Raw genomic sequence first — 24,000 nt, forward strand, 5'->3', positions numbered from 1 at the left:
AGCTCTTCAGTTGGAATACCATCTATTCTTCTAAAGTCCACCCCAGCTCTTAATAGAGCAGTAAACAGTTCCCTTCTTGTGGGTCTATTTTGTCTCTGAATCCTCTGGCTGTTTACTCTTCTCTCTCGAGGCAATTTGTCTTTTTCCCATTCCCCTAAATCGCTTAATTGTGAAATCTTATCCAGCACCTCTGAAAGAGGGTGCCCTATTTCTCCAATTAAAAGAGTCAGAATTAGGTGCTTATATGCAGGAGGAGCCGTCTTCACTATGATATTTCTATGAGGAACTCCTAGGGGGGTATCATAATATGCATTTGCATCTCCAATCAGGATAGCAGTTTTCATTACCTCCTCCTTTAACTTTCTCATACAGTCTCTAAGTGAGTACCAGGGTCTGTCTCCCCTAGGCCACATAGATTCAGTTGGATATTGCTTTTTGCAACCTTCTGCAGCTAAAGCTAGAAGATTCGTTTTGTTATTTCCTCCTTGCATATGGTGATCCCTAAAAGCCTGGTGTACAAAAGGATTCTGACTGATACTTATGAATTTTAAACAGTCCTCATTGTCCAGTGTTATTCCTCCGGCGCCTTCATCAGTGATTCTTACTATCCAAGACACTAAAGACTCCCCCATTCTTTGGGTAAATCTACTCAATATATCAGTGATCTCCTGTTGAGTAAAATCCTCAATTATCTCCCTGGACTTTGTTTTGCCTCGGTGGTTCTCCTGCCTTCTTCTTCGTATGGGGAGAGCTTCTACATTAGAAGACTCCTCATCTAACCTTGTTCCATTCTCCTCACACACATTCTCCTGGAAACTGTCAGGGCAACTCTGCCCAGCCTGTACAAAAGCTGCATGCACATTCCTTCTGCTAGTTTTTTGCTTCCTTTTAGCTACATGAACAGTAGCTTGCTCCTGGACCACATGAGTCCCTCCAGTTTGCTCTTCTGAGTGCTGTGACACAGAAGAATCCTCAGGCAAACCAGCTGACTCCCTAGCCATCCTAGCTCTTTCCTTCAGCAGCTCATCCCTACTTTTACACATAAGGCGATAACTTGTTAGCAGCACCCAGCCTCTCCTGCACACTCCTGCCAGTTCTTTGCCTGGTTCTATGGGTATTGCTTTCAAACATCTTTCCAAATCTCCAGGTTCTCCTTCTTTTAGCCTTGGTTCCCAGTTTTCACAGGGCCCTGTGCTTTTAGCCCATTCTCTGGCTAGAGAGGAATAAGGCAAATCCTCCCATCCTGGAATAGTCATTTCTCCCTCTAAAGCCCCACTGCTTCCAAATAGAGGCCTGACATTTTGTGATCTCATCCTGGTCGCCAAATGTATCAGCAATGCCATATTCACAATGCCTATAGAGATTACAAATATGCTGATATAATTATCCGTCACAAAATACATCAGGTTTGCCATTTGGGGAAATAAACTAGAAAATTTATTAAGGTACCAAAAGACTGAGTCCCAAAACCAGAAAGTGAAAGCCATCAGAGTAGTTATGACATTGGCACAGGTAGATAAAGTAGAAAGCACCCACATTTTCAAGCCTTTAAAACAGAACAGGCTACCTCAGGCAAAGGTCCTCCTCTCCCCACTCAGGTTCCCAGTTTTCACAGGGCCCTGTGAGGAAGATAGGAATTAATACAGTTTTAGTGGGAAAACTAAAAATGGACCCAATCACTTTACCTGAACCTTCTGAAGTAATTACTTTAAAACAGTATCGTGTGCCAGGTGGGCAAGATGAAATTGCCACTACTATAAAGGAATATGTTGAAGCAGGAGTGTTAGTCCCTACAACCACAAGATGGAATAATCCTGTCTGGCCAGTAAGAAAATCAGATGGGACATGGAGAATGACTGTGGATTATAGACAGTTGAATAAGGTGACTCCTTCTTTGTATGCTGCTGTTCCAGATACCATCACCTTAATAGAAAAGATCCAGAAATATGATGGGACTTGGTACGCAGTTATTGACTTGGCAAATGCCTTCTTCACCATCCCAATAGACTCTAAACAATGGGACCACTTCGCTTTCACTTGGCAGGGTAGACAATATACTTTTACTCGCTTGCCACAAGGGTACATACATAGCCCCACTATTTGTCACAGGATTGTGGCTGAACAGTTGGATGAATTAAAGCTACCTGGTGTACAGCTTACCCACTACATTGATGATATCATGATACAGGGAAAAGATGCAAAAATAGTGGAAAGGAGTTTGACCCTTCTAATTGAGCATATGAAAAGTAAAGGGTGGGAAATTAACCCTGCAAAGGTTCAAGGACCAGCTCAGAATGTGAAGTTTTTGGGTATACAATGGAACAAGGGGCTAAGGGAGATTCTTCCTCAAGCCCGACAAAAGATTCAGGATTTTCCTACCCCTACCAATAAGAAGAAGGGCCCATACAGATTCACAAGAATGATAGGATAGTTCAAGTGATTATCGTTCCTTGTAAAACAATGCCACTTGTAAAAACTGACCCTCCTTCCAAAATAACTATCACGGGAACTGAAGGATTTGGTTCTAGTGATAGAATAAAATCAGGAGCTAAAGTATGGGTAAAACGGAAGCCAGATGATGTTCCAAAGGCTGCAGAGATTATAGCATATGGGAAGGATAACACTGTAACTATTGTTTATTCTGGAGAAGATGATTACAAAATTGTACCCTTAAATCATTTATTCTACCGTGAGTGAGGCTACAATAGTCTGGTTATTGTCTCTTTGCTTCTTCTTGATTTTTTGTTTGTTCACCTTGTTTGTTAGATTTGTTTCCACAGGCTTGGTACCCTCCATCTGTAGATGCCTGATAGCTTAAGCTGGATGTCACCCCCTGTCTGCAACTGTGATGTGTCACCCTTGGACCTGGCATCAAGCATATTAAGAACTGACCTCTCAAATGGGACCCCTAAGGACAGGGACAGCTCTACATCCAATTTCAGCAGCAAGTAGCCATAGAAGACGAGATCTTCACCCCTTACCACAAGATTTTGGGGCCCCATTTGTTCGGGGTGGGGGGAATGATGGGGAGCTTGTGCTCAAGCCCCACCCTAAAATATGGTTTTTTGTGTTTATTGTGTGCTATTCTTGTTATATTGTTGTGAAATTTTGTTGACACCAGTTATTCCTACTGTATTTTTGCCAAGTAAGGGACATGAAAGATCTTGGGGCCGAATGTAAGGGTTATGGGATTTAAAGATCTCCCATGCCCCATGGACGTGCTGACATAGCAGAGCAAGAGAAAGTGAAAAGCCGAGCTAACGATCCTGTGGTTGGCAGTTGGCGGTGGTTGCCTTTTTTTTTTTTTTTTTTTAGTTAGGACCCCTGCTGAGCACTGCCAGGGGCCGGAGCTGCTGGGAGCAGGACTTTCTGCTAAGGACTCCTGCTGAGGACTGCCAGGGGCCGGAGCTGCTGGGAGCCCGCTTCCCGGACACTGGGTGGTTGCTGTGAGTGGGGAGAGGAGGACCTTTGCCTGAGGTAGCCTGTTCTGTTTTAAAGGCTTGAAAATATGGGTGTTTTCTACTTTATCTACCTGTGCCAATATCATAACTACTCTGATGGCTTTCACTTTCTGGTTTTGGGACTCAGTCTTTTGGTATCTTAATAAATTTTCTAGTTTATTTCCCCAAATGGCAAACCTGATGTATTTTGTGATGGATAATTATATCAGCATATTTGTAATCTCTATAGGCATTGTGAATATGGCATTGCTGATACAACAGGGGGTGGGGGTGGGGTGGGGGGATAGATTAGAAAGGAAATATAGTTAATCCTTCAAGACATCATTATGGAAGTGTTTTGCATAACTACACAAGCATAACCTATATCAAATTGTTTGCCTTCTCAATGAGTGGGTGGGGAGGGAGAAAGGGAGAGAATTTGGAACACAAAGTTTTTACATGCAACTGGGAACTAGGATATGCAGGCAATGGGGAATAGAAATCTATCTTGCCCTACAGGAAAATAGAAGGGGCTAAGAGAAGGAGGGGGTTCTGACAGAAGGGAGGGCAGAAGGGAGGGTAATCAGAATGTACACCAACTTGGGGTGGGGGATGGGGAGAAATGGGGAGAAAATGTACACCTTAATATCTTGGAAATGGATGTTGACAACTAAAAAATAATTGATTAACTAATTATTTTTTTAATATTGGATATTGAGGGGATGCCCATCAATTGGGGAATGACTGAACAAGCTGTGGCATATGAATTTAATGGAATACTATTGTTCCATAAGAAATGATGAACAGGCAGAGTTCAGAAACACCTGGAAAGGCTTGTATGAACTGATGCAAAGTGAGATGAGCAGAACCAGGAAAACATCATACACAGAATCAGCAGCATTGTGTGATAATCAACTATGAATGACTCAGCTCTTCTCAGCAACACAGGGATCCAAGATAAGACAAGGACTCATGAAGGAAAATTCCATCCACATCCAGAGGAAGAACTGATGCACTTTCTTCCACCGCCTCCAATCCATGTAAAAGGGAACTCTGAACAAACTTTGGAGCTGCAGAACCCACAAAATGACAGAGAGAAGCTAACCTCCTGCTGAGGACAGCCCGGCAGGCCAGCAGGAATCCAGCTCAGCGCTCTGGGAGACGAGCCCAGCTGCTGGCTGGAGGGACTCCAGATCACCAGCAGCTGTGGCAGTTTTCAGAATTATCAACACATAGATGCTAAGGACAAAGTGAGAGGTCAGTGCAGTGTGGACTTTGGGATCTGGCCTTTATACCCTAGAGGGAGAGGCTACTGAGGTGCAGCTGCCCCCACGTGGCAGCTTCAGCTTCCGCCTGCAGACTGTAGGGGGACCAAGCACCAGTCTGAGGGGTAATCACTCTTGCTTTAACCTGCTTGGATCTGGATTGCAGTCTAGGGTGGAGGTCCTGGGGTGTGCGACCAGCTTTCCAGAACAACGTGTGGAGGCTTCAGCAAGGGCACCCAACTAATACCCCAGCAGCTGAGAAAACCCCAATGTTTGGGACAAAAGCTCCCCTGTCTGGTGGCAGAGTCCTACTGTGGCAAAAAGCCCAGGGATCAAGTGACTGAGGGGAGACATGACCAGGCAAAGGAAGAAAATGAAGCAGAGCAATCCAACTTTACACTCCTATTTTTGGGACAAAAAGGATCAAAGAATGGAACAGGAGGAAGACAGCCAAGTCAGAACTCCTGCACCAAAAGTTTCCAAGAAAAATATGAGCTGGTTATGGGCCATAGAGGACCTTAAGAAGCAGATAAGAGAAGTGGAGGAAAAATTGGGAAGAGAAATGAGAACAATGCAAGAAAATTATGAAATGAGAGTCAACAGCCTGACTGAAGAAAATAACACCTTAAAGAAAAATAGACTAACTCAAATGGCAAAAGAGGCTCAAAAAGCCAATGAGGAGAAGAATGCCTTAAAAAGCCAAATTTGCCAGATGGAAAAAGAATCTCAAAAGCTCACTGAAGAGAATCATTGCTTCAGAATTAGATTAGAGCAAATGGAAGCTAATGACTTTATGAGAAATCAAGGTACTATAAACAGATCCAAACAAATGAAAATATAGAAGGCAATGTGAAATATCTCATTGGGAAAACCACTGACCTGGAAAATAGATCCAGGAGAGATAATTTAAAAATTATTGGACTACCTGAAAGCCATGATCAAAAGAAGGACCCAGAAATCATCCTTCAAGAAATTCTCAAGGAAAATTGCCCTGATATTTTAGAACCAGAGGGCAAAATAGAGGTTGAAAGAATTCACCGATCACCTCCTAAAAAAGATCCCAAAAAGAAAACTCCTAGGAATATTATAGCCAGGTTTTCAAATTCCCAGATCAAGGAGAGAATATTACAAGCAGCCAGGAAGAAACAATTTGAATATTGTGGAAACACAATCAGGATAACAGAGGATCTGGCAGCTTCTACACTGAAGGATCGAAAGGCTTGGAATATGATATTCTGGAGGTCAAAGGAGCTGGGATTAAAACCCAGAATTTCCTACCCAGCAAAACTGAGTATCATGTTTCAGGGGAAAATATGGTCATTCTGTGGAAGAGGACTTTCAAGCATTCTTGAAGAAAAAAACCAGAGTTGAATAGAAAATCTGACATTCAGATACAAGAAGCAAGACAAGCATGAGAAGGTAAACAGGGAAAAGAAATCATAAGGAACTTATCAAAGTTGAACTATTTACATTCCTACATGGAAAAATGATAATTGTAACTTATGAAACTTTTCTCAGTAAGAGAATAGTTGAAGGGAATAGAAATGTATGTGTGTGTGTGTGTGTGTGTATACACACACACACACACATATGTCTATATATGAGGGTATATGGGCATATGAATACATATGTGAATGTGTGTGTATATGTTTATAGGTATACATAGATGGAGGGCACAGGACCAATTTAATAGGAAGGGAGGATATTTAAAAGGTGAAATTTAGAGGTGAGAGAGGAATATAATGAGAGGAGATGGGGAGAGACAGAATGGGGTAAACTATCTCATAAAGAAGAGGCAAGGGAAAATGCTTACAATGGAGGGGAAGAAGAGGAAGGCAAAAGGGAATGGGTCAACCTTATTCTCATTGAATTTGGCTCAGGGAGGGAATGACATACACACTAAATAGGGTATCTAACCCTACAGGAGAGTAGGGGGGAAGGGGATTAGAGGGGGGATGATATAGGGGAGGGCAGGCTGGGGGGGGAGGGAAGTTGGAAGCACCCACTTTTGAAAAGGGACAGGACTAAAGTAGAGAATAGAACAAGTGGGAGGTGGGATAGGAGGGAGGGAAATATAATCAGTCTTTCACAATATATCCACTATGGAAATGTTTTGCATTAGCTACACATGTACGACCTATACTGATCTGCTTATCTTCCAGTAAGGGTGGGTGACAAGAGAGGAAGGGAATGAATTTGGAATTCAAAGTTTTAAAATCAAATGTTTAAAAAATATATTTATTAATATTATTTTACATGTAACTGGGAAATAAGACATGCAGGCACTGGGGCATAGAGATCCACCATGCCCTACTGGAAAGTTGGAGGGGGTATGGGAGAAGATATGGGAGAGAGCAGACTGGAGGAGGGGATATTCTGTGGGATCGCTATTTTGGGGTTGTGGGTAGGGGAAAAAAGGGGACAAAATTTGTAACTCAAAATCTTGCAGAAATGAATGATGTAAACTAGAAGTGAATAAAACACTTGATAAAAAAAAAAGAACTGAAGGACTTTGAATGCAGATCAAAGCATATTTTTTTACTTTATTCTTTTTGAGTTTTTTTTCTTTTGATCTGTTTCTTCTTTCACAACTGTGACTTAATATGGAAATTTTTTTTACATGATAGCATGTATTTATCTATATCAAACTGCCTACTGTTTTCAGAAGAGGAAAAGGGAGTAGAGGGGAGGGAGAGAGAAAAATTTGGAACTCAAAATCTTGTAAAAATGAATGCTAAAAATTTTCTTTACTTGTAATGGGAAAAAATAAAATACTATTAAAATTTTAAAAATACATTTTATTAATGCTCCTTGCTTTTATACCACATTCATTTCTTTATATACCCTACCTCTGAATGAAACCCTCTTTCATAATGAAACCCTGCCCCCCCAAAAAAAAATGGTTTAGCAAAAGCAACTGATAAAGTGACTGTCAGACAACATTTTGCCCTCAAAGTCTCCCAACCCTTTGTCAAAATGAGAGAATTGATGTACTTTGGGACCCTATTGGTTTTTCAGTTACTCAAAATATATAGTTTCCTTTTGTTAAGTAATCTTTACATTGACAATGTTTTGGTAATTTTTTATAGTTTTTATGCTTATTTCATTCTATAACAATTCATACAAATCATTTTTCTTTGATTCCTCATATTTGTCATTTTTAATTGATGGGCACCTACTTTGTTCTTAGTTCTTTACTCCCACAAAAATTTCTGCCATGAATCTTTTATTATATATGAGATCTTTCTTTTTGTCCTTCACCTCCTTGGGGTATTTGCATGGCAGTGAAATGTCTGGGTAGACAGTTTTGTAACTTTTTTGCATAATTCCAAATCATTTTCCAAAATGGTTTCACTAATTCATAAATCCACCAGCCGTATATGCTTATATATGCTTATCTGACCATAGCTCTTCCAAAATTAACCGTCTATTTCTTCTATTTTTTGCTAATCATCAGAATGCTAGGTGAAACCTCAAAGTTGCTCTGCTTTTCATTTCTCTTCTTATTAGTGATTTGGAGCATGTTTTCATGTGGTTTTTGATAGTTTGCAATTCTTCATTTGCAATTGATCTTATATATGTATATTAATTATTTATATATCTTGGGTAACTGACATTTACAAATGGTCATTGATACAAATATTTTATGGTTGCTCTCCTTATTCTATTTATATTGGTTTTGTTTGTATAAATATTTTTAAATTTCATAAAATTGAAGTGATTATTTTGTCCTTAATGATCACCTCTATTCCTGTTTTGGTTAAGAATTCTCTCCCTAGCTAAAGCTGTGAAAGGCACTCCTTTCTCTTCCCCTCTCCTTGTTTTATGACTTGACTTTTTATATTAATGTTTCATATGCACTCAGTGCCAGTGTAGGATGTAAGATGCTGGTCTAAGTCTAATTTCTGCCAAACTGCTTTTCAGTTTTCCCAGAAGTTTTCTTTTTTTCAAATAGAAATATTTCCCCTATTAATTTATTCTGATTAATCTATTGGGTTTATCAAACATTGGCACCATTTTTAGCATATTTTGATTCTTGTTTATCTAAGCCGTTCTACTGATCTATTTTTAAGCTGTGCTGAATAGCTATTACTGCCTTATGTTATAGCTTGATTTGTGCCAAAGCTTTGCTCTTTTCATTTCACTTTTTTCCCCACTCTCTTCCTTCACATTCTAGAAGACTTTCCCCTTGGATTGCTTTTTAAAGAGAAGACAGAAGCTTCCAATTTCTTCATTTTCCAATATATCTTTTATACAACTGTCATAGTGATGGGGTACCTGGGGTCTAGGTCAATTTGGGAAACCAATTTGTAAAACCAGTCTGTGAAATTGTAACTGCACTTTGTATTGTAAAATTGTTATCTGTAAAATTCCTTTCCCAACCTCGGGCTCTGCCCCTTCCCCCTATCTGCACTAGGCCTAGGCAACCCCTTGGGACTCCTTTGTTCTTACTTAATCTCTCATGTCTCCTCGGATCTGGCACAAATAACCTCAGGTCTCCTCCAGCTGGGCCCAAATCTTATCTAAACTATCTATGCACTAAGATCCCTTCCCTCAGGTCAGTCCTGACAATGGCAGCCCTACCCTTTAAAGGAAAAACCATTTACCCCTCTCAGTCGCAGGTCCCCTGAGGACTCTTGCCCGCTGTAAAGGCTTAATAATAAACTTTCTCAACTCTAACTCCAAGCAAGGCTGAGCTGAATTTGAAACAAATTCTCACATTAACCATGTGCAAATAAAAAAAAAGAGAAAGAAGTCAAATAAGCTTCAATGTACACTTCGCTGTCTGCAGGTGGATAGCATGTTTCATCATGAGTCCTTTGGAATTGATTGGTCATTGTATTGATCAGAGTTGATTCTAAGTCTTTTAGAGTTGATTGTCCTTACAATATAGTTGTCATTGTATACATTTTTCTACTGATTCTTCTCATTTCATTCCACATCAGTTCATACAAGTCTTCCCAGGTTATGAAGCCATCCCCTTCCTAATTTCTTACAGTACGATATTCTTTCATCACATTCATATCCCGTAACTTGTTCAGCCAATCGCCAATTGATGGGCATCTCTTCAGTTTCCTATTCTTTGCTACCACAAAAAAGAGCTGCTATAAATATTTTTGTACACATGGGTTCTTTTTCTCTTTCTTTGGTCTCTTTGGGGTATAGACCTAATAGTTGTATTGCTGGGTCAAAGGGTATCTACAGTTTAATTGGTTTTTAGTTCCAAGTTGCTTTCCAGAATGGTTGGACCACTTCACAACTCCATCCACAATGTTTTACAGTCCCCATTTTCCTACAACCCCTTCAACATTTGTCTTTTTTTTTGGGTCAATTTAGTCAATTTGATGAGTGTGAGGTGGTACCTCATAGCCTGGCAGTGCCTCATCTGAGGAATTCAGCTAAACCAGAAGCTGAAGGTGATCTACTCTATAGAGACTATGGCCAACTAGTGGAGTGAACCTGGGGGTAGAAATTATGGCCAAGTAGCAGGGCCACACGCTCAGTGGGGCAGACATTGTGCCCAGTGAGGAACCACACAATGACATCACAAGAAGACATAAGAGGCCCTCTAGCATTAGAGCTGAAATTGAGCCTCTATATTTATCCTCTGTGTTGGGGAGGGAGAGGTTCCTTATAGATGATTTGTTCATTCTCTTCATGGATACTTTACATATAGATAGATATGTATATGTGTGTATGTATGCATATATAATGTATATGTCAGTATACACACACATTTGCAAAAGAGTGTGTTCTCGGCTTTGGGGGGGTGCTATAATGTAAATCTTCATGTACTACTCTATTAAATGTCTTTGCTCTAAGATAATTGTGTTCTCTGACTTTTTGTTGAACAGTAAACACATCAGTGATGTACTCCGTCATAATTTCAGGAATGTGGATCTACTGAGTACCTTGAACCTGGGGCAGTTGTTCTGAAAACCCAACTTGTGAGTGTGAGTTTGGGGGATGGCCCAAAGAGAGCCTATACTTTTAGTCTGTAGTATGATGGCAAGTCATGGAAAGACCCTAAGGAGCTGTATTCAAAGATAACGAGGGCAAACAATTTCTTTTTTCTTACCTTACCCCTCAGTTCTCTCTTTGTTTACTTTCCCCTGCCTCCCTCCTAGCAAATTTACACTCTCTACTCTGGCTCTTTCTCCCCCTCAATAGAAACATTGTGTGGGAACATCCCATTCTCAGAGCTGGAAATGCTTCAGACTTTCCTGCCAGCATCTGGGTTCTTTCTGCGTAATGATATATTTAGCCATGAGGGTATTCATTACAGCATTAGGAAAGCTAAGACTGAGGCTATTTGGTATTGTATAAAGTGTACTTTTTATTTTATGAGATAGGGAGTGATGGCATGGGGGAAATGAAGAAGACTGGCCAGCCAGATGCGAACCCTGTTGATGCTGCCCATTTCATTCTTTGCTGCTTGCATTTAGGGTGTCAGTTTCCATTAGCTCTTTGTGAATGGAAAGAGGTGTCCTGTGCAGGGTGATTACCTTCACATGCTTCCGTTGTGATTATTTTAGAACTTAGGCCACACAACAAATTTTCCACATAATCAAGATTTTCTAGGCTTAACAAAAAGGCCAGGAAATAAAAAGAATGTCTTCGGACTTCCATTCTACCCCATATACAACTGACTGAGAAATATATTTATCTGACTCCTTGATACTGATAATATAGGATAGGAGTTTGATCACTCTTAATAATTGTAAATTCTTTTTCATCATAATTTATTCTTTATTTTACCTGCACTTAGGAACTGGTTTCTCCTAGCAGACCCAAGGTACCCTAACAATCAATATTGACAAAATGAACATTTTTGAAGTGAATCTGACCAGCAATATTGCCCTCAAATCAAAGGATATCTTAAAACAAACTTAATTCCCCAAATTTTAGGGTTCAAAAATGTTTGAAATTTTTATTGCATTTCTTTCTCCTGCTTTATAATTGGCTTTATTTGGTGTCTCTCATTTTTTTTAAAGAATAATTTCTTCAATTGCCATATTCTCTTTCTTCTCTCACTTTCTTTAATCTTTCTGTCTCCACTATGGAAACCAGAAATGATTACCCAACTAACCAAATACTCTGTCCCACCCCCTATTCCCATTCAATGCCTCTACTGTTCTTTATCCATGTCTGGGAAATGCCGAAGTATAGAAGAATGAGAGAAAAGCAAGGGCATCCTCTCCAGCCACTGAGACATAAGAGGTTGGGCTCAGATTCAGAAATGGGGCTAGATGCAGGAGGGCCGATTTCTGTAGACAATCCGATCGCCTACACTGCTTTATACACATAGCAGGATGTAAAGGAATTCCTCTGCAGCACCATTCAGCTCATCCTAAACTCATCCCTTACCCTAGAAAGGCAGGGATTTTTGAATGAAAAAGCATAAAACACTCTGTTAAATGCTGGGATACAAATAGATAAACAAGATGGTGACATGTGTTCTTTAGTTTCACTCCCACTGATAAAAACCATATCCATTTCTGATGTTGAACTTGGATGGTAAAAACTTTCAAGATCTTCAATACTGTACTTGACCTTCCTTTCATTACCTTTCTCTCTGATTTTTCTCCTTCTGAACCATCTTATTTAACTCTTTCCTATTCTACTACACCCTAATCTAGGGGTGGGGAAACTGTGGCCTCGAGGCCACATGTGGCCCTCTAGGTCCTCAAGTATGGCCCAATGATTGAATCATTGGGCCATACTTGAGGACCTAGAGGGCCACATGTGGCCTCAAGGCCACAGTTTCCCCACCCCTGCAATTCTTAATGATACCTTCTTACTAAACATCCACTGAACTGTGGACTGGGAAAGCTAGGGCAATGAGTTAGAGCACAGAGTGCCATTCATTCTTGCTAGGCAGAATGTGTTCACCTCAAAGGTACAGAACAAGGGATTTGGAATGAGAGAGACTTGAGTGTGAATTCTACCTCAGATACTTAGTAACTGTGTGACTCTGGGGAAGTCGCTGCATGCTAGCAAAACTTACAATATTGTATAAATGCCAGTTATTGTTATTATTTTCATCCCTGGCATCTCCCTCAGTGACAAAGGACAACACACTTATATACACACCTGCTGTTTTCATATCAACCTTGAAGAAACATCTTAAACTGCTTATTCCTCATCTTGAAAAGTTCTTTCATGAAACCATAGTTGTCACCTCTGGGAATTCAGGGGGAAAGTGCCCCTCCAATTTAGAAATTATACAATATTATTGGAAAAACGACCCAAAAGCCACATCCCAGGCAGGCTTCTCCCCTCCCCACCCCCCAAAGTGGTTAAGGTTGAAAAATCTGAATGGGCTCAAAACCCTGGCCCGCTGGGTCAAGCCCAGAAACTTCAGGTTACTAATCTCAATTGTTTTAGACACTGTTTCGGTAGGGATGTACGCGGGCAGGAAAAGATGTGAGCAATGGCTTTCATTGGGACTAGCTATGCAAAACCACATCAGCTTGGCTTCAGTGAGTGCCCCAGAGGCTGACCTAGAATCCCTGCATTCTTTCATCTATGTTGTTACAAAGCCAGGTGGGGCAGGGCCTGTACCAGGACCGGCCTTTAGGAGACCATCATTACCTGTTCTCTGCGTGTTTTAATAGCAATCCTACAATACTGAAAGCCCCAAGAAGGCCGTGACTGTGTTGTTTTTCATCCTTGGATTCCCTGTGAACATAGTAGACACTCAGCATGTCTGTCGAGTATTTTGGGGGGAAGGGGGAGGCGGTGTGCTGTGTTCATTGCTTCATGGATGTGATACTTATCATCAAGCACTGATGAGGCAGTGGACAGGGGTGTTCGAGGTAGATGGACACGCAGGGTGTGAGAAATGCTATGAAATGCATCCAGAGAAGCGCTCGCTCAAAAAGACTGGGCATCGAAGCCCTCCACAGTCGGTTTATGTGCATGCATTCACTGAGACACGTGGGACTACCTGACATTCCAGACATTCCTGAGCTGCCCTCCCCTTCCCCTTCCCTATTCTGCTAACTAATCTATGTGGATTATGTGCCATTCCCGAGCAGCACAGCTCCTGGTCTTCTGTTCCCCCTCCCATTTTCTTAAACTGTGGTGGCCCACCCTTCCCTCTATCCTATTGAACTGTATATAGAACAGACACCTTACCTGTCTGAGCGCTCTGCCTTCCACAGGGAGCAGGGTCCTGGCTGCATCACCCCAGTAAATGCCTTTATGAACTTGGAGACAGTCGGAGCCAATTCATTTAAGACACTGCGACCTATGTGTCTGTTCCTGATCATTCTGGCGTGCCCCAACATTTTGGGGTGCTTGTGAACCCCAACAGTTTATGAGCTCGGCGTAACACAGTTAAGAAATATTCCCTCTAAACTGACTGGTGTGTGCTATGTGGTGGTGGTGGAACCTGAGGAGACTTCCTTATCTTGTGCGAAAGAGGTTCACTAAAAGGAAACCATTTTGGCTTCTCCGCTGTTCTTGACAGGTTGAGTTCAGACACACCCTAGGCTTGGGCCTCTAGAGGGAGATGCCTGATAACATCCTCCCTAGAAAAGTAGAGTTCACACTGGGAGAGCAGTCAATTGTTATAGCAGCAGGGCCGACACATTTGTGCTCTGTAGTTCTTATCTTTGTGCAATTTTCATAAGGACACAGGTTCCAGATATTGTAAAAAAAAAAAAATGGAAGCATGTTTTAACATTGTTTAGATTTTTCTCCTGTATTCCTTCCTTGAATACCTCTCGGAGATTCATCCCTTCTGTCCTAAGAGAATTTTAGTATTGCTGCCATTTTGTCTGAGGCAGCAAATCACCTAACTAGTTTAAGTCTCTTTGAAATTAGCTGAGATATCCAAAATTCTGCTCTGGTTGGTGACAGCATTCTCGGCTCAGCTTTATCACCTGAGACATCTAACTTTAGCCCTGGCACTCTCTGGTCAGTTCTTGTTCTATTTACAAATTCCAATTAAAATCCAGTTCAAACAGGATTTGCTGATCCAGTTGTTATTTTACCTGATATTGAGATTTATTTAATTTAAATCTTCCCCTTCCACTATTGGTTGTTTGATGTATAAATCTTAACCTTCCCCTTTATCCTTGGGAAAATTCCAACTTTGACCTTCCTGCTGCTGTAATGAAAGATTTTTCAAATTGTTACTTGGGGCCCATTGGCTTTGTGTACCATGGGGCCATGCTCAGAGCATATAATGAACTGCGTATTTAAAAATCTCAGCATGTTGATAAGTATGATTTGTCGTAGTACCTGTCAAGGAATACCTATTTTTATATCATAACAAAGGATTTTTTAAAAAGAGAAGAAATTCAGGAAAACCCATCAATATATTGAAAAAAATATGTAATGTTCCACATTTGTGAACCCCAAGTTCTACAAAGGAGTGGGGGGAGGTGTCTACTCATATCTCTTATTTCGGGCCAATTTAAAAATAGATTTTAATTGATATCTTGTTTTTCCATTACCTAGATTTCCCCATATATGCATCCCTACTCCCTCTTGAAAATCATTCCTTACAAGCAATGTTTTAAAAAGAGAGAAAAAATCAGTAAAGCTGATCAAAATATTGAAAAAGTCTGACATTATATTCAATGTTCCACATCTATGAAACTGAACTTCCACTTCTGCAAAGGAATAGGTAGATCTGTTCTTTGGGACAAAGTTTGTTCTTTATGATTCAACATTCAATTTTGATTAGATTAGAAATTAAGGGGAGGCTAGGTGGAGCAGTAAATAGAGCACCAGCCCTGAAGTCAGGGGGACCTGAGTTCAAATCTGGCCTCAGACACTTCTCACTTATTAGCCCTGTGACCTAGGGCAAGTCACTTAACCCCAATTGCCCTGTCTTGCCCCCTCCAAAAAAAATAAAGAAATTAAACACATATGTGCAAGGCATTGTTCTAACTAAATGCCTGGTAAAATTAATACAAGCAAAAAAAAAAAAAGACCCTTGAGTAACTTAAATTCTAATGAGGGAAGAGAATATAAAAAGGGGAGGAGTGAATTTAAAACATAACAAAAAAAACATAAAAGGGGAGGAGTGAAATTACCTTCTTTGGGCAAAATGGAAAACTCTACTTCTGAAGTTTCAGATGGTGGCCGACATGAGAGCTTTGTCAAGCGGAGGTTCTGATCACTTGGTCATACTTGTTCTTCCTGTTCATTATTGCCATAGTCACTGGCTCTGTTTACTTCCCTTTTAATCAGTTCATGTAAGTCTTTTGAAGCTTCTCTGTACTCAGTCATGTTTGTGGCTTCTTAGATGCAGTAATATTCCATTGTGTTCATGCATCATAATTGCTTTTATCCATTCTCCAACTGGTGAGTATCTACTTCCTTTCTAGTTCTTTGCTAGCATAAATAGTACTGTTTACTTCCCTTTTCATCAGTTCATGTAAGTCTTTTTTTTTTACTTTTTTTAAAAAAGCAATCGGGGTTAAGTAACTTGCTCAAGGTTACACAGCCAGTTATTTCTGGGTGTGGTGCTGAGTATCTGAGCCCGGATTCGATCCCCAGGTCATCCTGACACTGGAGCTGGTGCTCTTACTTGCTGAGCCACCTGGCCGCCCCTCATGTAAGTCTTTTGATGCTTCTCTGTACTCAGTCATGTTTGTGGCTTCTTAGATGCAGTAATATTCCATTGTGTTCATGTATCATAATTGTTTTTATCCATTCTCCAACTGGTGAGTCTCTACTTCCTTTCTAGTTCTTTGTTAGCATAAATAGTACTGCTATAAATATTTTGGCCTATACAGGGCCAGTATTTTTGGTCAATGACTTCCTTGATGTATGCCTAGGTATGGAGTCTTTGGATCAAAGGGTATTAACATTTTAACCACTTTATTTACATAATTCCAAACTGCTTTCCAGAATGCTTGTACCAAGCCACAGCTCCACCAACACACATTAAACCATTTTCTTAATTATATTTCTAGGACTCTCTTTCACCATTATACAAGATTGTGCTATAACACAAACCATTCTTTAAGAGACTAAAAAGTACTTAATTGGTCATTTATGATTTGGCTGTTTCTGATTACATTCTGTTACATTAAGAAAAAACAAATCCAGAACACATATTTATTTAAATATTGAAGAGTATAGAGGAAATATTCAGGGTGGAGAAGGGGTAAAAAATGAGGCCCAAAGGCCCAGACCAATGGTAAGGGATGGGGGGGGGGGGGAAATGAGGCATGAGGATTCCAAGAAAGGAATTCAAGAGATTAGGCAAAATCAAAGACAAAAAATTGGTTTTCACTGCTGAAGGTCTTGTCAATCATTCCTTCCTCAAAGTTTCTCCTCTGGGCTGGGATACAGGGAATGGTGGGGTCTTCTGAATATAGATCACAGATCCTAAAAGCCTGGATTGCCTTGTCAGTGACTACAATAATGCATGTATCTGGTAGAGCTGAGGTATCTCTCTGGGGCATCAGGAGAGGGTATATTCCCGGATGAGAACAGAGGTGCTGCTTTTAGGTACAAATGGAGGGAGAGGTAGGAGTTCACAAACAATTAGGGGTGAAATTCATACAGGAGCAAAAAACTAGACAATGAAGAGAATCTTACTCTATTGAGCGCTACTGAATCCCAGGAATTCTGATGAACCGCACATTGTTTACCAAGGTGGATGTTTATAAAACTTATTCAATTCAATCTACCACACACACTCATGAAATACCTGAGAGGGGATGGAACAACAAATAAAGCAGCTGGGCCTGGAATGAGGAAGACCCCAGTTCAGATTTAACCTTGGATACGCACTAGTTGTGTGACCGTGAATAAGTCATTTAACCTCTGTCTGCCCCAGGTTCCTCAAGTCTCAAATAGGAATGATGATAGCACCTATGTTGAAGGGGGGTTGTGGGGATCAAACGAGAGGATTTTTTAAAACCACTTAGCAGAATACTGGGTACATAGTAGGTTTATATATATATATATATGTATATATATAAATGTATGTGTATATATGTATTATAAATGTATACATACATATATATATGCTTATTTTCTTCCCTACCTCCTTCATATAAGGCATCATGTTAGACACCAAAGATACAAAGAAAGACTCAACTCTCTCCGCCTCTAATCTATATTCCACGCGTGTGCCAAAGTAATTTTCCAAAAGTGCAGATCTTGCTATTACAATCTCTATTCAATAAACTCCAGTTATTACCTATTGCTTCTAGGACCAAATACAAACTCATCTTTTTGGCTGGGAAAGCCCTTCACAGCCTGGCTCTAACCTTCCTTTCCAGCATCTTTATTCATCATTCCCCTTTCCCTCATGAGATTTGGAAGTAGAAAGATCTGAGTTGGAATTCCTCAGATATTTACTAGCTGTGTGACCCTGGGCAAGTTACTTGAATTCTTTTCAGTCTCAGTCTCCTCATCTAAAAAATGGACTGGCTCTCATTTGGGGGCCATTATTCTGACAATGCATTTAAGGTTTTTGTTTTCTTTTCTATGCCAATCTAATGTCCTTGCTGATTCTAGGCAGTTGTTTGCTCAAGTTTCTGTTTTAAGAATAATAACCAGAATATTTAAGTTTGCATGTACTTTAGAGGGACCCAGTTTCACACTGGGGTGGAGCCTCAAGCCACATGGGGTATATTTACCAGAAATTATTTCCCAACTCAAATCTGGGAGGAGTTAGTGCTGGCTGTCTCATGGATAATGCTTAATTAGGTTTCTAGTCACTGAACCATAAAACACCACCTGCTACTTACAACCTGTTTAAGAAGCACCTTGAACAAGTCACCTCATCTTTCTCATCTGCAAAATGGCACAGGGCAGTGTGGTGGTGGTGATGGGCGGTCCAGTTGATCCTATGATTTCTAAGATCTCTGACAGCTTTTATGAATATAACCATTTTGCAGCCTAAAAGTGTTAAACCCATTGAAGAACAAAAGACAGTTGGAGAATTCCTTCCTCAGTTCAAAGAGGTGAGGGCATATCTATCCAGAAGCTATTTCAGGATAGACGGTAAAGGCAGCTAGGTAGCACTTAAGAGTTTAGAGTGTCAGGCCTGAAATCAGAAATACTCCTCTTCCTGAGTTCAGATCTGATCTCACACACTTCCCAGCTGTGCGACCCTGGGCAAATCACTTCACCCTGTTTGCCCCAGTTTCCTCATCTGTAAAATGAGCTGGAGAAGGAAATAGCAAACCCCTCCAGCACCTTTGCCAGGAAAACCCCCAAAGGGGCCACAAAGCTGGCCGTGCCTGAAAAAGGACTAAACAACAGAAAAGGCCTTTTGCTCTTACAAGTCTGGTGAACTTACTTTCTTAATGGCAGATCAAAGTACTTTATAAACCATAAAACCATATAAATCTGAATTATTATAAAAAGATAAGTCGCCATCACCAGCATCACTTCCTTGATGATTATTAGAAACACTCATAAAGAACAGTGTTTCCTAGAGATCAGCATAGTGTCTCTCAAACAGGCACACTGACTCATTACATGCTGGCTCTAACTTCTTTCTTTGAAGGTCCTATATACTGAAGCTTAAACCCCATCTTTATCAAAGACTTAAGCAGACATACATTTCTGTTCTCACGCTTCTGAGAGTTCAAGTAAAAGAAAAGTTGTTTCTTTTATTCATCTTGTAGGTATCAAGACAAAAATGAGGGCACTTAGCTGATAAAAGGCAGCACCATGCAGTGGAAAGTCCCCTTTCCCTCCGGCTTGGGACTCAAGAAGAAGGGGCTTGCATCCCATCGCTGATACACTGGGGGACCTCGAGTCACAACTCAAATTTTTAAGCCTTAGTAATTGGGGGTAATAGCTGTTGTGCTGTCTGGGGGGTGGGGCTGTGGTGAAGATCAAGTACACATCAGTACAGAGCTTGGCTAGCCAGCTCTTCTGTTATAATGAAACGAGAGCTCCCATATCCAGGTTATGTATCCTAACCCCTGGAAGAGGTGATGGGCTGGCCATCTGACAAGATGGAGGGACGTGGCAGGGTGTTCCTTTAGATATACTGGGAGAAACTGAGGAAAACCTCCTGAATGTGGGATGGATCCCCTTCCCCCAGGATAGTAATACGGATCTCATGATGGGTAGTCAGCTGCATTGATGAAGGGATCTCCCAAATTAAAGGGATCACAGATCCTTTCGAGTATTCAAACATGAATTCCTAGATTTAGGTATGAGTAAAAGGATATAAAAAAGACATGGAAATGGCTGAGATTCTTTTTCTGCTCTTATTTTTGACATCAGTCACTGAATTCCACCCAACCACTAAATCTTGTACATCTTTTAACAGTCAATTCTCATTAGTTGAGATAAGGCTCTTTTGAGTGCCCTAAGGCACCTGCTCATTAGAGTTCTAGAAACCAACAAAATCACAGGCCCAGTCTCTATTCCAATCTTCATCCTTCTTAGAATCAATCCGATATTTCACTATGTTATTACTTTTAAAGTTCCTAAGTGAAAAACAATTCTAAAAGTGGTAGAAGATACATTCAGAAACAGCCCCTCTGGTGGCTAAGTGGCACAGTGAATAGAGCACCAGCCCTGGTGTCAGGAGGACCTGAGTTCAAATCCGACCTCAGACACTTGATACACTTACTAGCCGTGTGATCTTGGGCAAATCATTTAACCCCAATTGTCTTGCCTTCCCCCTCCAAAAAGCAAAAAGAAATAGCCCCTCTGATGTAGAATAAAGTCCTTTAAGTACAGGCATTTTAAAAAAAGCTTATTTTAGTGTATAGATATAAAATCACACAATTTTAGAAACGGACGCTTTTTGGAAGTCACTTAGCTCAATTCCTTGGTTTTGACAAATGAGGAGACTGGGGCCTAAAGAGGTTTGAGTGCCTTGCCTGAGGTTACAATCTTGTTAGTGTTAAAGTTGGAACTAGAATTCAGACCAGGACAAGGTAAGTCATAAGTTTAAAGCTGGAGAAGATCAGAGATCATTTCTTCCAACCATCTCTCCTGACCCCTAGTCCAGTGTTTTTTACTATACCTTTAAAAATGCCCCCAGAGCAACAGCCTTCTGATATTTTGAACACAGATGGATGCAATTTTATATGAATTATAAAGAATTCTGGTGGAAACTGTTCGTTGTTACCATAATATGCAAAGCATTTTTTCTTTTGAAAAATCTCATCAGATTCTAAAAACTCACATAGGAATAGAGGTGGAAGGTAGAAGGACTGTCAGTCATTAAAGAAAACTTAAGAAAGCAGTTTCCTGGGCCAAGAAAAAGAACATCACTTGTAGGGCCCAAGATAGTGAATCACCTCCTCTGCAAATGAGCTAAAAACCGAAGGCCACTCGCAGAGTGGAAATGCTGCTTATTCAACAGGGCTTGAGTTTTTAAAACGCTAAGTCTTAGATGAAGCTGATACAAAACACATAAGATCCAGGGGATGATTATACTTGTCACTGAAACCCCATTTCTTCCAGAACTAGGACCAGATGCTAGCACATAACAATGGGTTCTATATGGCTGTAAAGTTGGCGAAGTTTTATGCATTATGTCATCTCATTTGAACCTCACCATAATAACCCTTTGAAACAGGTGAAGACAGACTGTACCAAAAAAGGGAAATCAACCTTAACAAATGTGGATGTGCTTCAGGACAACTAAGTAAGTCAGAAAGCAGGAATTCTGAGATCTGCAGGAAGGACAAAGGAGCTGATGATACCAAGGCTGGGATAGCCTGAAGCTCAAGATGAGAGACATTATGTATCTTCAGGTCTAACCTCCCTCCCACCCACATTTAATTATTTAATTTAGGAAACTGAGGCCTCATCAAACAATAAGCATTTATTAAGCACATTGTTAGGCACTCTGCTAGGCGCTGGGGATACAAAGTCAAAAGTAGAAGTCCCTGCCCTCAAGGAGCTTACATTGTATCAGAGGAGACAACATGGATATAACTAAGCGTATACATAACATATAAAATAAATGAGAGGCCAATTTTTTGGAGGGAGAGAACTAGCAGCTGGGGGGTGGGGGGGTGGAGGGAAGACTGGGAGACATTTTATGCAGAGGGTCAGGCTTAATCAGTTTGGGAGTGTGTTTCAGGCAGATAGCCAGCCAGCCCGAAGGTGTGGATGGAGATAGCAGAGTGTGGGCTATGGCAAGAAGGGCATAGGGTCTCATTTGGTCCTGAACAACAGACCCAAGAGGCTGGGAAGGTGGGTTCTGAAGATATACTGAACACAAAGGAAGCTATTTCAGTATCTAAGGCAATAGATGCCATTCCTTTTATCCAGGAGGGGAGTGACACAGAACAGAGAGAGAGGAAAATCACTTTGGTGGCAGATTAGAAAGGTAAAGAAATTTAGGCAAAGGCAATGAAGAGGCTACTGCTGTAGTCTAGGCAGGAGGTGAAGGCGGGCTAGACTCATGTGGTGGGCATCAGAGTGGAAAAGAAGAAAACCAGAAACGTCAAATGTCGAATGACTGCCAAGACTTGGCAAGTGACCGGATACGCAGGGTGAGGGCGAGGTTGACTGGGAGCACAGTGGTGCCCTGGCCATGAAGAGGGATTTTAGAAAGAACAAGTTTGGTCTCAGACCCAGCGAACTGGAGGTGCCTGTGGGACACTTACATATCCTGTTTGAAATGTCCAACAGGCATTTGGAGAAGTGTGCCTCCAGCCTCGCAGGAGAGACCATGGCTGGATACATAGACAGCAATGTCATTCATACCGACAGTCCAACCCCGGGAGCTGAAGAGGTCACTTTCTAAGTCATAAAGGAGAGTCTCAGGTAGAGTGATGGGGAACACACACAGTCAGGGGCATGATAGATAAGGTAGTGAAAGAGACTGCGAAGCAGTCAGGTGGGAGAGCAGAAACCGAGAGGAGGGGGCGTGGTGAAAGAGCTGAAGGGGCTGAGGCCTGGAAAAAACAGGTCTGACGCACGGACTAGCTCTAAACTTACGAACATAATGGATAGTCACTCTTTGGGAACATTAAGATCTTATCCTTCTCTCACAAATACCTGTATTTTTATGATCATTTCTAACTCAATATGAGGACATTAGATCTTTACCAATCCTTCCTTACTATCTAAAATCTCCATTACAATTGAAGTTATTCACACCTCCCTGGTCCCCACTTAATGCTGGCAAGTACAAGTATGGCTCAAGGTACAGGAAATTCATGTCTGAAGACTCAACTATGAGCAGAATTTCTATGCATCTAACTACTCTTCCAATGACTCACACTAAAGGAATCTGGACATACAGCATTCCCAAAGCTACTGGGAACATAATAAAGCATCATGGGAGACAGCATGACATAAACGTTAGGGGTCAGCCTTAATCATCATGTTAACACATACTAGCTACAGTCACACAGTCTGTTCTGAGGAACACTATAAACTACAGACCAATTACTACTTTGCATCACAGGAAAGGGGTGGGGGAAAGGAAAAAGCATTTATTAAGCGCCTATTATGTGCCGGGCAGAGTGCTAAGTGCCTTACGAATATCTGATTTCAGTAGTTGAGGGAGTTTCCACACTGAGTTTCTAGTAGGAAGAAATCTGAGGTTCTGATAAAAAATTTTAGAAAGTCTCATTAGGATTATGTGCTTATTTCAGACAGCAGAGTAGGGGAGAAATTAGAGATCTGCATCCCCTTCTGCTGGATATTTTGGTGGACAAGAACTCAGATGGAAAAATGAGCGGTGACCATGATAGAAAAAGGGCAAGGAGGTTAGTAAATTTTGGGGCTTATAAAAGAAAAAGCAGGATTTTGGCAGTCTGGGACTGAGTGGTTTTAGGCTCCATTTGTAACCATGGTTTTGGGGTTGGTTTTTTTTTTTTTTGGTGTTTTGGAGTATTCATTTCCTCCCTAGATATCCAAATACTTTTCTGTCCAAAAAAAAAGGCAACCCAAACATAATGGCATAAATCACTTTATAGCACCAGAGCTAGTAAAATGTAGAGTAAGGCAATCCTAAATGGGTTTTGTTCGAAATAAAACCAAAGGACAGAATGTTCTTTGAATTACTGGGAAACAGGTTAGAGACACAGCTATAGCTCAGTGACAGAAAAGTTGCATCATTCTAAAATAAAAATTAAAAAGCAACTGAGCATGTTTACAATGGAAAACCACGTAGTTTAAAATAGACTGAGTTAAGGCAAGAGTAATTTGGTTGTAAGGGAAACCTGAAGCACTGCTGATGTGTTAACATAAAAGCTATTTTATATTCACTGCTCTACATATTTCTGTATCATTTTCTCCCTATACTTCATGTAAATAAAGCTGGCTCTGGGGAAATCACCAAAAGCCTTTTATCAGGTACAAATAACAATACTCTTCAAGTA

The 24,000-nt window shown here is 40.8% G+C and overlaps 1 protein-coding gene across 1 annotated transcript in view; it reads right to left on the reverse strand.

The window, feature by feature from the left end:
- LYG1 (lysozyme g1) overlaps positions 1 to 14,198 on the reverse strand; it is a 59,594-nt gene extending 45,396 nt beyond the window's left edge. The window contains exon 1 of the mRNA XM_069073077.1: positions 13,847 to 14,198. The gene's annotated coding sequence lies outside the window, so the exon portion shown is untranslated. The remainder of the gene's footprint in view (positions 1 to 13,846) is intronic.
- Positions 14,199 to 24,000: the final 9,802 nt, after the last annotated feature.

Source organism: Petaurus breviceps, unplaced genomic scaffold, assembly GCF_028583685.1.
Source record: "Petaurus breviceps papuanus isolate PSGF00001 unplaced genomic scaffold, PetGlider_PUasm1.0 90849, whole genome shotgun sequence".
In the NCBI taxonomy this organism is placed as follows: Eukaryota; Metazoa; Chordata; class Mammalia; order Diprotodontia; family Petauridae; genus Petaurus; species Petaurus breviceps.